Here is a 16,100-nt window from a genome sequence, read left to right as displayed (position 1 = left end):
TAATTTGGGGATGTGATGGATGTCAGAAATGATGTTTACAATGTAACCACATACCACAAATGATTCTTTAGAGGCTTTGGAGCCTGACAGTAGAAGTAGGAGGCTCGTACAGAAAAGTTTGCACATAACGTTTATAACTTTTACACGCTTCCAGGGGCGCTGTATCATAACTGACCCTGCGCTCTGACCCCAACTTCCTAACATGCTGGGGTATGCGAAGAAAAGAATTTCACTGTGCTGTAATGTATACGTGATCAATAAATACTCATTATCATTCCCTTGTTATGTTTCATACATTTGACATGAAGTTCACTTGTTTTACTTTTTCAAGCGATTCAACCCAATCGATATTTATATAGCGCTTTTAACAATGGACATTGTCACAAAGCAGTTGTACAGAATAATATATCAATTCAGTGTATGCATTTTAAGTTGATAAATTAATCCCTAATGAGCAAGCCAGACGATATAAGGAAGAAACCTTGAGAGGAACCAGACTCAAAAGTGAACCCATCCTCATCTGTGACATTCCGGATAGTAAATCATTCGCTCTATAACTGTGTACTACATGGTCAAAAGTGCAATTTGTGTAACCAGGAATTTAATTCTAGTTTTCACATGAAGTTTATTTCATTCCATACATGATTTCAAGTTTTTTTGTGATTGCTGCAGCTAAAAATGCTTGAATGTGCTGCGGCTTTTTTCAAAATTGAGTGTTTTTGTGCTTTTTGTCAGAAAACTACTTGAATTGGTGAAATTTCAATTCCATAAATATGTTTTACTTATGTTAAGACGGTTAAGACGTTGGACTACTGATCGGAAGATCTTGAGTTCAAATCCCAGCGCTGTCACTGTGGGGCCCTTGAGCGAGGTCCTTACCCCTCAACTGCTCAGTTGTATAAATAAAGGCATCTGCCAAATGCCATAAAATGTAAATGAATGGAAGAGGGCTTTGGCTGAACGTGTGTTGTAATGATGTCACATGGCGCATTGTGATGACATCACGTGACCCGTCTTGGTCCAGATCTACGGAAGATCTGCAGTAATTTTGAAAAATTGCAAGCTTCTCTGAATATTGCTCAGTTTCCTTGATTTTGAATTCATTTCTGCAATCACAAAATCCTGGAGGGACTGCTATTTTGTTGAAGTTATTAACTGTTTATTTATAGAGACTGTTTGTGACATTTGCAGTCCTAAAACTATTCTAGAAATTGTAGTCCTAAGTCAGCATAAGCCATTCGTTTATTTTCATATGTGATTTTACACGACTTGTTTATTTACACATGATTTTACACATGATTATTTTATTTTCACACGTATGACGTGGCTTTGTGTCTTATTATATTCACATGCAGTTTCCACGTTTTACTCACGTGAAAAATACACAGTCTTGAAAATGAAATGTATGTGAAATGTATGTGATTTTTCTGAGAATCAATAGACGTGAAGTTCCATAGTGACTAGAGATCTGAAAGCTCTTGGCAGTGGCTCGGAAATCAAGTGAAGTGATGCACTAACAGCTGTCTTCATTAATATGACTAATTAAAATGCAACATCCCTTATGGCTTGGTTACGAGATGTGATTGAATATGACAGTGATCAAGTTGTCAACAAAAGTTTTTTTTCTTCAGTCATGCACTTACACACACCATCACACAGAAGACCGGTCTGTATTCTGTCACACACATAGACATGCAGGCTCACCCCATGGAAACGACTTCAGCCCAAACTTACATCCTGTCTCCAATCATCCTGCTAGGAGTCATGTTTCTGCTTCCAGTTACCAGAACCTTGCCAATCACTGATGTTCAAATCCCACTGCGAGTGTGTGTGTGGGTTTGTGTGTGTGTTTTTAAGGAAGTGAGAGACATAGCACACATGGCCCGCTGACCTGGAACTTCCATTTATTACACACGTGGAGTCAAATTGACCGTCGTAAAGGCTGTGTGAAAGTACAGGCTAGAAACCAGGCAACTACTGACACTGCACAGAGCTGAACGTGTGTGTATGATTCATAGAGGACAAATAAACTCCTGACAGATCGAGTTGATCAGCCAGAACAGGAACCTGGGCTTTCTTCAATCATGAGAGTGCACTTTTTTATTTGTCTGTTTCTGGTCAAACTATGAGCCAAAAAAAAAAAGAAGAAAATCTTATTAATTATTGCTGTGATGTGGTTTAACTATTGCTTGAGCTTATATTGTCATGCTTAATCAAATTTAAACAGTTACAGCAAAGTAGTATTCTGTTTGGCCATACTTTTTCCCTCCTTTTGGTGAAACAAGCACTTAACTGACCTTTCCCTAAGCCCCACCCCCTTGATTACCATTGCTAAATCCAACCAGCTTTTAAGCCAAGTATGTTAACTATGGCATTTTTATTTAAATTTTTTACCTTTTTTTTTTTGGATTATTATTTTTGCAGCATCGCAATGTCTCAACAGTGCAATAATGCAAAAAGGATAAAAGTTTAAACTGTGCAGATTCCAATCAAAAAGTCGGCAGCTTCTTCAGCAAGTGTTTCATGTGCTGTAGATTATGCAGGAGATGCTCATATGTAAGAAATAAAACATGACGGAACAACAATTCACGCTACCTTTTTTGCTATATTTTCCTAAAAGACAACACCACCACCACCAACAACAACAACAACAACGTCCCGAAATGTCATTCCTCTTATACATACAACAGTTTGCCAATGATGAACATTTTTAATTTATTATGAATGACACGTTGCGCTTTTGAACAGTTTCTAGTGTTTGCAATGTCTGCAAAACAAGTGCCTGTTATCTCTTACATCGTAGCAGCTATAAACAGTTGTTCCCTGACCAGCCTTTCTGTTCTTTCTCTCTCGACATGAAAAAGTCTTAAAAAAAAAACAGCTGTAAAAAGATGCACTAATGTAAATTATGAAAGTAATCCAACACCATCCAATGATGTTTGTGTACGCAGCTGCATATAGCAAATGATATAAACAATTTGAAATTATGCACGTTTAAGTCATATTCTTTGATTTAGTTTACCCCTACGTGTTAACTAACAAACGTACTAACGTACTTAAGGTGCTCATTATTCAAGCATGAATTCACAAGACTCACATCATAGGTAAGGTTAGCTCTTCATTAGTTTGTGATTAGTATATGCCTTAACTCATCATTAGTTCATATTTAAGTAAGTATTAATTCATGTATTAGTGCATGATTATTCATGTACTGTTATTGTAAAGTGTTACCATACTTACATTTTGCCCCAGTTCTTTCTATTTATTATTGGCCCTACATTATGTTGATGGTCTTCCATACAGGTTGTTGTCAATGTGTTGTTACTACAGAAACAATAAAATAAATTAGAATGAGCACATTCATATAAGTCATATCTTTAATATTACAGTTAACACTTTTGTCAGAGTTACTGATATAGAAAATGAATCAACACCTTCTGACAAATCCGATTCAAGAATGCAACAGAGTCGTGGTACACATTATTATATTTATTTTAAGGATCACCTTTAATGCCTTAGTGGTCTTGTTAAATGTTAAATGTTTTCATTGTCAGCTAGCAAATAATGATTAGCTTAATGGTTCTCGATTTCCCAGTAATTAGTCATTTCATTGACTGATTACAGCTGAACAGGCTACTGAATTTTTCATTAGCAAAGAATGGCTTTGTAAGCTAAACATGCTGGCTAGCTACTTAGTTAAATATCTTAGAGCAGACATTTGTTTTGTGTCTTACAGTATTTTCCACATCCAGACCTGACATCTCTCTTCCTGTGTCCCGTGTGAGGAAAACGTCGCTCCTTCTTTCTAAATTAAGATGGCAGCTAATCTATTTAAACTATAAAATGTCATACATGATGTAGAGGCAAAAAGTGTGTCACTCATGCCTAGTTTCAGATGCTAAGCTAGGTTTTGGTTATCTGCTCTTTAGCAGCAAGTTAACAGCAGAATGCAACACTAACATATTCATTACCTAGCCATTAACCACAAAGTTAGCAAGCAAGTGTAATGAAGAAAAGTGATACTGACTTTTCTGAACTAGAGTCATCTAGTTACTTCTACTAATTATCAGCGATGAAATTAAATCAGTCAATTTACTGCACAGTGATTTCAGAAATAAAAGCAAGCTAGCTTTTCACTCTCTACTTTCCCTGCTTTTTTTTTTCTGGGGCACAAAAAATATGATGTTCTATAAAGTTACAACTACCTAAAACTAATACAATGGATTTTTCAAACGACATCTAAAACAAGGCAGAAATAAAAACCCCAGGCATGACTTAACATTTATTCTGAGTCTTTAGCAGATAATAGCTTCTAGCCTGGGGAGAAGGTTCACACTGGCATCCTTCATCATGGGTACTTTTCTAGAATAATTTAATTACAGGGGGGAAAAGACTTAAAAGACTCACTTGTATCCGGCTGCTTTTCTGTTAACAAAGTATACACCACAGAACAGGCAGCCAGTCGTTAACTGAACTAGCCACCAATGCAGCATGCTAACGATGAGCTATGGTGCATCTCAGTCAGCTCCTTAGGTGGTGAATCAGTATCTCGTGTACACGAGTTGGGGCACTGGTTCACTATACAGTACATTGAGACACTGATGACTCAATTTCCGATGACATGACTACGTACTCACGTTGCAAAACATCATCACTGGAATTTACCAATTGTGTCCACTACCTGTCTAGCGATGTGTTTCTGCTTATGTTGGAATATATAGGTTTGTCTTTTCAAAACGTCTATAAATATTAATATGTAAATTTGTTAGCTTCATCACATACGTATCTGTCATGGTACTTCAAGCAAGATCGTCGGCTAGCAAGTGGATTTAAAAAAAAAATCATTAAACACTTAAAAGTCATTAGACTCAAACAAACCGTATATAGAACGTCAAAAAAATTGAAACACACTAACACTAACACACTAAGTAATCATTTGAGAGCTAGAACAACGATAACAAGCTACTTACATTTGTAAGTTCTAACTTCAGAAAACATGATGTCAATTCCAATACAGGAACATAGTGAGCATCGATGCTTCCTGGTTTTTGTGGTGCACTGTGGGATGTCTTTTTTGATGTCTTTTTAGGGAACGAATGTTCCTCTCGTTGGTTCCTCTCAAGGTTTCTTCCTCATATCATCTTAGGGAGTTTTTCCTTTCCACCGTCACCACTGGCTTGCTCATTAGGGATAAATTCACACACTTAACATCTGTGTCCTGTGTTTATATATTTCTGTAAAGCTGCTTTGAGACAATGTCCATTGTAAAAAGCGCTTTACAAATACAATTGAATTGAATTGAATTGAATTGAATGGTCCAGTGCACTGGAAGGATTTTGTGATTGAGACAGCCCTTAAAATGGCCGCTTCCCCGATCAGTGTCCTGACTACTGAACTAGGGAGCTGTTTTACCAAATTTAACGTCAACTAGGTCTACACATGTTGCATCGATTGATTCCACCATGATTTCGTACGGACACGCACTCAACTCAGGAACTCATAATTATGACTTTGAGGTGACATTCATGTGCATTCAGGACGTAAATACAATCTTTCCGACATGACTTGAATGCACCGTTAGCTACAACCAAGGCATGAATAAACAAAACTGCCACCTAAAAATGCTAACAAAACAATTTTATCTGAGTACAAAATAAATTTGTATTAACTTTTAAACTATAATTACTATACTATATATACTATATATAATTATAATACATAGTATATGTACTATTATAGTACTATAATTATAATTAAACTATAATTTGCAAACTTAGTTAGCATAGAAACATTTAATACATGAAAATTCCATGATCTGGAATAGGCATGGTAGGATTTTGTCAAAAGCTAAATGCAAAAAAACTTCTACCATGGTTACATCCAAGCCATTCAAGCCATTCTGGACCAGAACAAAAAGAAAGGCCATTAATGGCATTTATGAGCCTGTTTAAGTCAGGGCAGGAATTTACTAAGTTTTTAAAGTGTGTTGCTTGATGGTTTTGTTTTGCCTTCTTTGTAACAATAATCAGTGCTATATGTTTGGGAATGAAAGTTGTTTCATGGCCTGGCACCTTAAAAAGCACTCGACCTATGAGACATGATTCTCACAATTTTTTTTAGCCCACTAGTTTGTTCCTGGCATGCTTTTTAAAAATGTATTTCATTGCTCAACAGATGATTTCAGTCTAATACCACTGCAAAACATTTCCTTCTGAAAGAAAGACAGTGATGAAACCCAACGTTATCTAATGCAAATAAGATGAAAATGCCACCGAATAATAATAAATCCAGACCATGTCTTAGCACATATTTTCCTCATTTACATTTAGCGTATTGCTTTTCAATGATGCTAACAATCTGCATGCAGTACAAACACCCACACGAGCAGACGCACAAACACACAGAGCAACTGCCAGATGTCTTTTCCAGTCTCTTGTCGCCAGCAGGACTTTCTGTACAAACAGCAGGGGTCACTCAGCAGCCCTCGGAAAGGTCAGAGGTCAGGTTCCCAGCATAGGGTAGCCATGGAGACAGCATCTGGAGAGTGGCAGCTAGGGTGGAATTCTCTTGCCCTTTCAATCTGTCCACCATTTCCACAACCCACCCACACATATACACACAACACTTATATACACGCGAATCTGTCTGTTTTTACATGTGACTTTTAAGTGTTTAAATATATATATATTGTTTTGCTTTTCAAATTACTCGATATTAGCCATGTAGTCAGAAGAGAATGCTGTCATTTTGTTCTAAGTGTAAGTAAAACACACACACACACACACACACACACACACACACACACACAGACACACACACACACAGATTTCATCCCTCAGGCCCCAGCAGCAGAAGAGCAGAGTGTAAACCAACGTCTGCCGTCCTTCCTTCAGCAGTCGAGCGGAAAACGTTCCTGCTCACCGAAACCCAGGCGTGTGGAACAGAGCAGCCTTATGCTTTTTTTTTCTTTTTCTTTTTTGCTGAGCAGTGTCCATTTCACCGTGCCTCGAAGCGGACGTTACGGCATGGTCAAAGGTCGGGGCTGCCAAGAGTTTGGGGCACAGAGCTGGAACAGCTTGCTGGGTGGCCTTTCCCTCAAAGAACATTACTGTCTAACGCTAAAAAACACGATTACAATCTAACACATTCATTAGCATTAGCGCCTAATGTAATTACATGCTATATTTGTATGATGAAACGCATGCATTCACAGACGCAGCATGGACCAGGGTTTGAATGGAGGGGGCATGAGTGTATACTGTGAGCTGAGACTAAAGGAGAATTTCTTTGTAAAGATGTCCAGAAGTTTTGAACGCTACACTGTCAAAAAAAACAACAACAACAAAAACATATGGTAAATGTTGCCTTGATTAAAAAAAAAAAAAAAAAAACATAAAATGTATTTAGAGTGTATGTATTCTTTCTAAACCAGCGATTTACTATTTTAATACTTTTTTCAGCCATAGCTGCTGAAATATCATTAAATAAATACTAGATTGGAAATCTATTGAATCTTGAAGTACACAAATAACAGTTTATGTAAAAATTCTCATTGCAATTGCATTTAGAGAAGTAAAGGCTTATGTCATTTGTACAGTTATTGGTTTTCTCTTGGTAACTCTTAACTCTGTAACATTTTTTTTCTACAATGCACACTATAAAGCTTTATGAAAGACATAAATTGGTTGGTCTAAAAAGATCACTGTTGATGAAGTAGTTCAGACGTTCAGGAAGTTTCACAAGCACTACATGAGGTTAGGCTTTAATAGATGTTATTATTAATAATAAATGTATCATTTGAACTTATTTATTATTATGTGCAGTATAATTGTAGCTCATGATGAAAAAAACCACAAATGAATCACTGTCTAACTCCTTACCTTCGACAGAAGGATGAAAACATACAGAATGCACAAGTTTGTCATTCAATGACACTTTAGTAATTCGACTAAAACAACATTCTGTCATAGAGTTCTTTTCCCAAACAAGCATTCATTTATCTCTCAGCTGTACAAAACACACCGTATTAGATCTAGACAACTGTCTAAACCTTTCTGTTCTACATTCTTCATGTTTGATGGATAAAGTTTTTTTTCTGCTTGCTGAACAATGGATCTGTTTGGGCTTTGTGTAAAAATAAAGTCAGGATTATTCAGATTTGGAGTACTGATTTTAAGTGTGTGTGTGAGTCTTTTTGTATTGTGTTCAGCTGACACAGAGGTATCAGTGATGATTGTATGTGTGTGTGTGTGTGTGTGTGTGTGTGTGTGTGTGTGTGTTGTATCAGGTGTCAGGTAGGATGAAGGGAGCAGACAGCGATATGTGGGCCGTTTGATGATACTGTTGTAAATTCAGAAGGGGCGTTTGACAGTGATGTAAATGACAGGTCTGGGTATTGATGTATGTGCATTCATGTGTGTGTGTGTGTGTGTGTGTGTGTGTGTGTGTGTGTGTGTGTGTGTATGTGTGTGTGTGCGTGTGTGTGTATGTGTGTGTGTGTGTGTGTGTGTGTGTGTGTGTGTGTGTGTGTGTGTGTGTGTGTGTGTGTGTGTGAGTAAGCTGTAATTGCCGTAACGTTAGTGTTAGACAAACTGCACTTTTGCCCTTGTGTTATCAGATAGCGAAATCCCTTTTTACTCACACGCACAGACACACATCCACACTCTGTTTTTGCCTCTGTAGTCTTTAGTTTCTAATCTGTGTTAAATCCTGACAGTGTTTCAGTGATGTCAAAAATGCCCAGTTGTCAGAGTAATCTTACACACACACACACACACACACACACACACACACACACACACACACATGCATACACACATCTCCTTTTTCCCTAATCACACAGATCAGCCTTTCCAGCTCAGACAATAGTCAGACGCTCCCACATTGCAACAAGCAATTTCCATAAACATCTTCAGCATGCCTTTCAGCTCTTCATCTCCGCTGTCAATCACGCCACTGAATTATGGCCTTTCTGAGTATGCCGTTGGCCTGACGGCTGCATATCGCCGGCCAGCTCAATTCGCTCTTTGTGAGCTTTCTCCGTATCTGCGTGTGAATGATCTGTGTTTGAAAGGCACTCCCTTTCTCTTTGCTACTCTGAAGGGCCTGACCCCATTGCCATAAAACATCGACTACACTCCCTCTGAATGACACACACAAGCAGACTCTCACACACACAAACACGTGTGCCCATGCTTATTTTTTTTTTAAAAAGATATGAATATGAAAATTCTCTCGTCTGCGACACATTACTAGCCAAGAAATTGAAATATGAGGAACAGTTCAAAGGTCATTGTGTTTACCAGCTGACTCTGTGATGGACGCATGATGCTTAATTAGACGTGGATGACAATGGGACAGTGCTTTCTGTACACTAATGATGACTACGTGTACTCTGATGTAGCAGGCTATAATAGGAATTGAATATAATCATCTTGGTTGAATACAGCTTTGCAGACATTGGGATTATTGATAGAAACTCAGTTAGCATGAGGTTGAATGAAAGGTCTGTATGAGAAAGGAACATTCTAGAATTTTTTTTTTTTACATAATCTACCTTATTCATAATGAAGTAAAGACCACCATTTTGATACAATTCTATGTACTGAGAAAAGAAACATCCTCCAAACATACTTATAATGGAAGTATAAGGGCGTTTAAAACTCCATCAGTAAATATTAACACAAAACACACATTGTCTTTTGGAAATTTATAAAAATGGATCATTCTAAAAGCTCACTGGCTGAACTGTTCAAAGCTGTTGTGTAAATTCTGTATCAAATGCGCCAGGTTTAAAACCAGTAAAATTACACATTACACTACCGCCATTGTTCTGTCCACGCCCTAATCTTTTGTTGTTTAGCAACCAAAGCTTACTCTTAAACTTAACTACAACGTGAGTCTTGAATTCATGCATGAATAATGACCACCTTAAGTACCCGTTAGTACATGTTTGTTAGTTAATGTATTAATTAACACGTAGGGGTAAACTAAATCAAAATTAATGACTTAAACGTGCATAATTTCAATTTGTTTATATAATTTTTCCATATGCAGCTGCGTACACAAGCATCATTGGATGGCACTGGATTACTTTCATAATTTATAACGATCTTCCTTATTGAATGTAGAAAGAGGCACTATTAATACACACCGATAATTTCATCAGGATCAGTGTAAATAATGAACATAATCCACCACCATCCAGTGATGTTTGTGTATGCAGCTGCATATGGAAAAATTAAATAAATAATATGTGTGTCGCTGATGTAAACATAATGACGCACGGATTCCATGAAACGTATCTGGAATTTTTAGATTGTAGACAAATGTAAAATATTTGTCCGTGGCAATCACATGTACGCTAGAGATGTGGCGGATAGAGATTATATTGTGAAATGCTCGAGTATTCCTTTGATACATGTCCTGGTGATTTAGACTTTAGTGATACCAAGCCAGGCATCTGCATCATCAGCACTGCAAGCGTGTTGCTATGACTACCATCACAATGCCATTTTGGTGGCCAATTGTAGTCATCGCTGATGTAAACAAGAGCTGGATGAGAAAAAAAAAACATCAAGGCCAAAAGTTATAATGTTATAGGAGAATGTTTCATTTTAAGCAAACCGCTGATTTGTGTAGTTGTAGTGTGTGGCTGTATCGGACGATGTCGATACAACATGCGAGCGTATGTGGGTAAGTGCATGAGTGTGTACAGTATATGTGTGAGCGTGCGTGCAATTTGCATTGAGAAGGCAAAGATGGTCCCAGCAGTCCATAATACTTGCCAGGAAAATAGATATCATTATGGAACTGTTTGATATGCATACTGACATGCTCAGGCTCCCCATGCTCTCTCTCTCACACACACACACATACACACACATACACACACGCAGAAGCACCTGACACTCCATCATGATGTCGTCCCTGCGCCTCCCGGGGGGCTGCAGGCGCGAGTCGGCGTCAGAAACACATTACAGAGGAGAGATTGAGGAGCCAGAGGCCATTATCTCTCCTCTACAGCACAGCACAGCTCTTCTCCTGCAGAGAGAGAGAGAGAGAGAGAGAGAGAGAGAGAGAGAGAGAGAGAGAGAGAAAGAGAAAGGATCAGGGAAGCAAAACAAGGAATCTGAGAGAAAATACATTTGTGTGCATGCGCAATGTTTTTGTGTGTACACATGCAAGTTGGCAAGACAATTTATTCCTTTACTTGCTCACACAGAAAGAAGTAGTGATAAGAGTAAGGAAAAGAACTCACATAAGTGAGAAGAAGAGAGAGAGAGAGAGAACATACAAATAAAGGCAAAGTGAAGCACAACATCCTGACATATAAAAATCAGACTAGTTCTTTTTTTTTTTTATTCTGTATTAAAGGCCTTTTTTTTTTAATGATCATTTTTCATTACATTTCTTAAAAACTACTTAGAATGCTGGATTTCTAAATTGGACCTAACTTACTGACAGATGGATGTCTTGCCAAAAAAGTATTTATACCTCTTTTTTTTTTTTTTGAAAGAAAAAGTATATTGATGCTTGTCAGAATAATGTTTTTATAACCACATTAAGCTTTTGTGTATTGATGTTTTTTAATGATAGGCCATTGTATGCATTGCTATGGATTTTCTTCACGTAAAGCTTTCCTTAGTCATTGCTAATCGATTGCTTAAGGACGCTGCATGTAATTTCCTGTGTTTAAAGGTAGTGAATGGAAAGTAAACGCAGCACAAGGTTTTACAATGTGCAGTTACAGTTTCCAGTTACATGTACACTGCTTTGTAGACTAAATATTTGCACAAACACAGATTTACCCCCTTTCTAAAAACAAAGCTATATCCAGAAAATGAATTAGTAATTGTTTCCATGACAATGTTCTTATTTGACAGTCTAAAATATAGTGTAGTAGGTGAACTGTATTGCGAATAAGCATGTAGTGTATTGATATTGCGTTAAAAAAAAAAAATGATGCTCCATAATGATGATCCATTGATTATGCAGCTTTTGCAATTATGTCATTTTATTGCACTGTGTAAAATGATTACAATGTAATGAAAAATCTAGCCATGGTGTAGAGCTGAACATAAATTTCTACACGGAAATTGGAAACTCCTGTAAATTCTAGTTTTGCTTATTAGGCTGTCATATTGTAATAAAGTATAAATTCCAGCTGTGTTTAATATTCTTTCATGTTCCTGCTGACGGACTGTGTAATATCATTCGTGTGTGTGTGTGTGTGTGTGTGTGTGTGTGTGTGTGTGTGTGTGTGTGTGTGGTGCATGTTTCCAGGCACTACAGTGACCAGTTCAGAACCAGGCAAGGGTCAGAGATCTGCCAGGCAAGACAGATGTCCCCCATGATTTCATTTCATCTAAAGATGAACTGCATAATACTTCTCTGAGATGGAAAAAATGCCACAAAAACGGAGAGAGAGAAAGAGAGAGCGAGAAAGAGCAAACGAAAAGGCAGCAGACCAGGAGAGAAAGGGCCTTTTTAAGCCATATAAACGCTTCTGTCTCAGCTGTGACACATACTATGACAAATTAGGAATAAGTAAGGCCTCCCATGCTCCCAGCAGTGAGAGATCATTAGACAAAGCTGGAAGTTGTCTTCTCCGTATCCAGCTCCGGGATTAAGGCGATCATAATGAATCGCCCTCGACTGGCTGATTAAGGTTTGTTTGGAAACACACAGCGTGGTGATGAGAGGAGGAAACATGGCTTATTTTCACAATGGCATTAGACAGGTTTGGGGTGAAGTCATATGGAACAACCTGATGGAGCAAAGTGGGGCAGATTTGTGGTCTAGGTGTACAGTGTGTTGAGAGAATGCTAAAACGTCTGTAAAGCAGCGAATTAACATATTTATTTCTTGAGCTGTCTCATAGCGTTAAGCTGTAATGACTGTGTACTTACTACTCACACAATACTAACCTTTAACACCAACAAACATGTCCACGTTTCAAATGAATTGGATTTTATGTTAGGGGTATTACAGTAATGGCTGTGTTAGTAAAAAAAAAAAAATTATAAAAAGATAACCTACAACAAAACCAAAAAGATTTTAGAGGAACTCAACCAATCATTTAAATGTTTCTTGATTTGCCTAATATTAACACTCACTACCTCGATGACACACATAATAAAATCAGAAAATGACAACTGTGACAACTGCTATGAAGTATTAACTGCTCGCCTATGAAGTTTGTCACGCTTGACTTCACCCCGCCTCAACGAGCTTTCAGATTTTTGATTGGTCACTTGATAAAAGTCATTCATCATGAGTGGACATAAACCAACAGCACCGCTTATGACAGCTGCCATGTTCCCTTTCTGCTTTAGAATTGCACAGTGACAGAGTTTGTTGGTTAAAGTGTTACTGACAAACGTTTAATCAAGCCAAATGTAACATCTACAGCCAGAAGGGACTTTCGTAATGAGGAATAATGAAACTAGCCTTCTGGAGGTTTGGAAACACATTCCTCCACTCAGCATTAACCCTAACGTGTGATGAATGCTGCAACATGGCGCACCGAGAGTTTCAGAGTTTTGTCACAACATAAAGTTACTTGATTCACCTGTGTATCATTTTTTTTTAAATACACTATTCATATTATGATATACAGCAAATATGACCAAAAAGGAAGGCTAGATTATGTAATTATACATTTGTAATGTTTAGCAGGCAAACAATTTTATATTAAAGTGTTCACAAAAGGTGGAATGTGAGAGCAATTGAAAAAAAAAAAACCTTTCAGTTCAACGTGTTTCTTCCTTCAGCTGTTTATTGCATCAGATGCACTTACTTGGCCATAAATTATTAACAACAAAACTAGGCCAAGTTATATTTTTGAACCCGTGTTTTCGAATTCACCCATTGGTTTTTTGTTTTCTAAGGACAGAAAAAATCACTGTGCACTTTCATGAACTATTAGGCCCTAACTTCAGCAACCTCAGCACTGGGCCGAGAGCTACTCAGTAAGATATGTAGCGAGATAGAGAATTATAGAGAGGAAGAGATGAAGCGAAGGTTGCAGCTGGACTGTCCTATACATGTGAAAGGTTCTGGAGAGTGGGAGAAGGTTTTTGGGGAGGGGAGGGGAGGTGTAAAGCACTGTTTGCCCTCAGGGGTATGTGGCAGGCTGGGGGTTGGGGGAGAGGATGGGGGGGTCTCGACCCTCATCAATCTCACTCAAAGCCACAGTAGAGGGGCCCAGCCCTTAGGCACAGACAAACCCCAGCTCCATACACACAAGGGCAAGGAAGAGACCCTGCTATTATATACAGCAGGAGGATGACACACACACATATATACACAGAGTCATGCTGACAGTGAAGTCCTGCCAGTGAGGATGGACTAAAAGAGACAACGAGAGAGAGAGAGAGAGAGAGAGAGAGAGAGAGAGAGAGAGAGAGAGAGAACAAGGAAAATAACTAGGAGTGACGAGTAACCTTGTGTGCATGTAAGAAAGATTTGAGATGAACACAGATGATCGAAGATAAATGTCTAGAAGTGAAAAAGTTCTCAAAATGCTCATGTCAAACATGCGTATAAATCCTAATTAGTATCATTGCATGTATTTACATTTGATTAAAAAACACACACACACACACACACACACACACACACACACACACACACACACACTAGCGTTTGATGTCTCAAGACTGGGATAATCTATCTTCAATATAACATGGCACCTGTCAAATTTATTTACTTAATGTATAGTAAAAATCATGGAAGCATCAGTGTCATAGTAAAGTGTGTGAGGAAAGGGAGAAAGCAAGAGAGAGAGAGAGAGAGAGAGAGAGAGAGAGACAGAGAGAGACAGAGAGTGATACAAAGCAATGTAGAAATAGAGTGATGTTGTGAGTAGGAATATGCACTGGCATGATAAAGAGTATAATTCATTTGTTTTAATTGAAAAAAAAGAAATGTTGTATTTAATTCCAGGACAGTCTTTAACACAAATCCCCACACACAATCAGATTGAACGAAAGGCTGTGGTCAACCCAGCTGCCATTTAATATTTAACAATATGCAATGTAAGTAATAAATGAACACCAAACCAGAGTGTAAATCATACTGCTGTCATCATAACACAAATTAAAACCCACGCCTTGCAGTAGTGAAAAACAGAAGAGGAAAGCCGTTTAACAGTCTGATTTGCGTTTAAGCATTTCACTTATTAGAGTGCAAATAAAGTCAATTATTTCCATTGACTGCTCTTACTGATGTATACATGAAAGAAACAGAGAGAGAGGGAGAATGAAAAAAAGGAGTGAGAAAGGGGATGGCAGAGGACAAGGACCAAAATGCAAAAATCAATTTGCCGACTAAAACAGATGACCCTAAAGGCTGGATGGGGCCGGTAATGGCGGGAGGCCCTCCCACGGTAAATTCAATTTGCCCAGCCCCACCAACTCAATTTACGCTTCTATTTGGAGGCAGGAGAGAGGAGCGGCGCCACGGGATCAAACATCCCCACGGCCCCTGCGGCTCTTCTACATATGTTCCTCTTCCCAAACCTAATCAGACTGCTTTCAGCTGGAGCAAGGTTGCTCTCTCGCTACCGTTCTCTATCAGCCTCTACCCCCCTACCTCCCTCTTTACCTCTCTCTGTCTACCTCTTTCTACAGAATCAAAATGCATGAGAATAAAAACCACCTAGTCACCACTACCTCAGCTGAAAAAGCAGATCCGCAGTCAAATATGTATATTCATATATGAGTATATAGTTCACAATTTTGCTTCGTTTCCTTATCCTTGACTTTCTTTCTTTAAAGACTTTGTTAAAATGTACACACCATGTCTTCATATGTTAGCATTCCTCCAGGCACAGAGCTAGTGCTAGATAGAAATTCGATTCGTGTGCAGTTAACTACTTAAACTTTCGCATTATTTACTTAGTAATCTTAAGTCATATTATTAAGTAGCTGTTATTAATTATTCAGTAACTACATTGAAACTAACAGCAAAGGTATGTAGCTACAAAAATAAGGAATGTAATTTTGGACCCACTGAAAGCTCCTGGGAGTTTAAGGAGTTAATAGCACTGGTCCTAATATGAATAATTCAGATGTAATGACTATTCTGATGAACAT

Source organism: Ictalurus punctatus, chromosome 2, assembly GCF_001660625.3.
Source record: "Ictalurus punctatus breed USDA103 chromosome 2, Coco_2.0, whole genome shotgun sequence".
Lineage (NCBI taxonomy): Eukaryota > Metazoa > Chordata > Actinopteri > Siluriformes > Ictaluridae > Ictalurus > Ictalurus punctatus.
Note: the sequence above shows the minus strand (reverse complement) of the source record.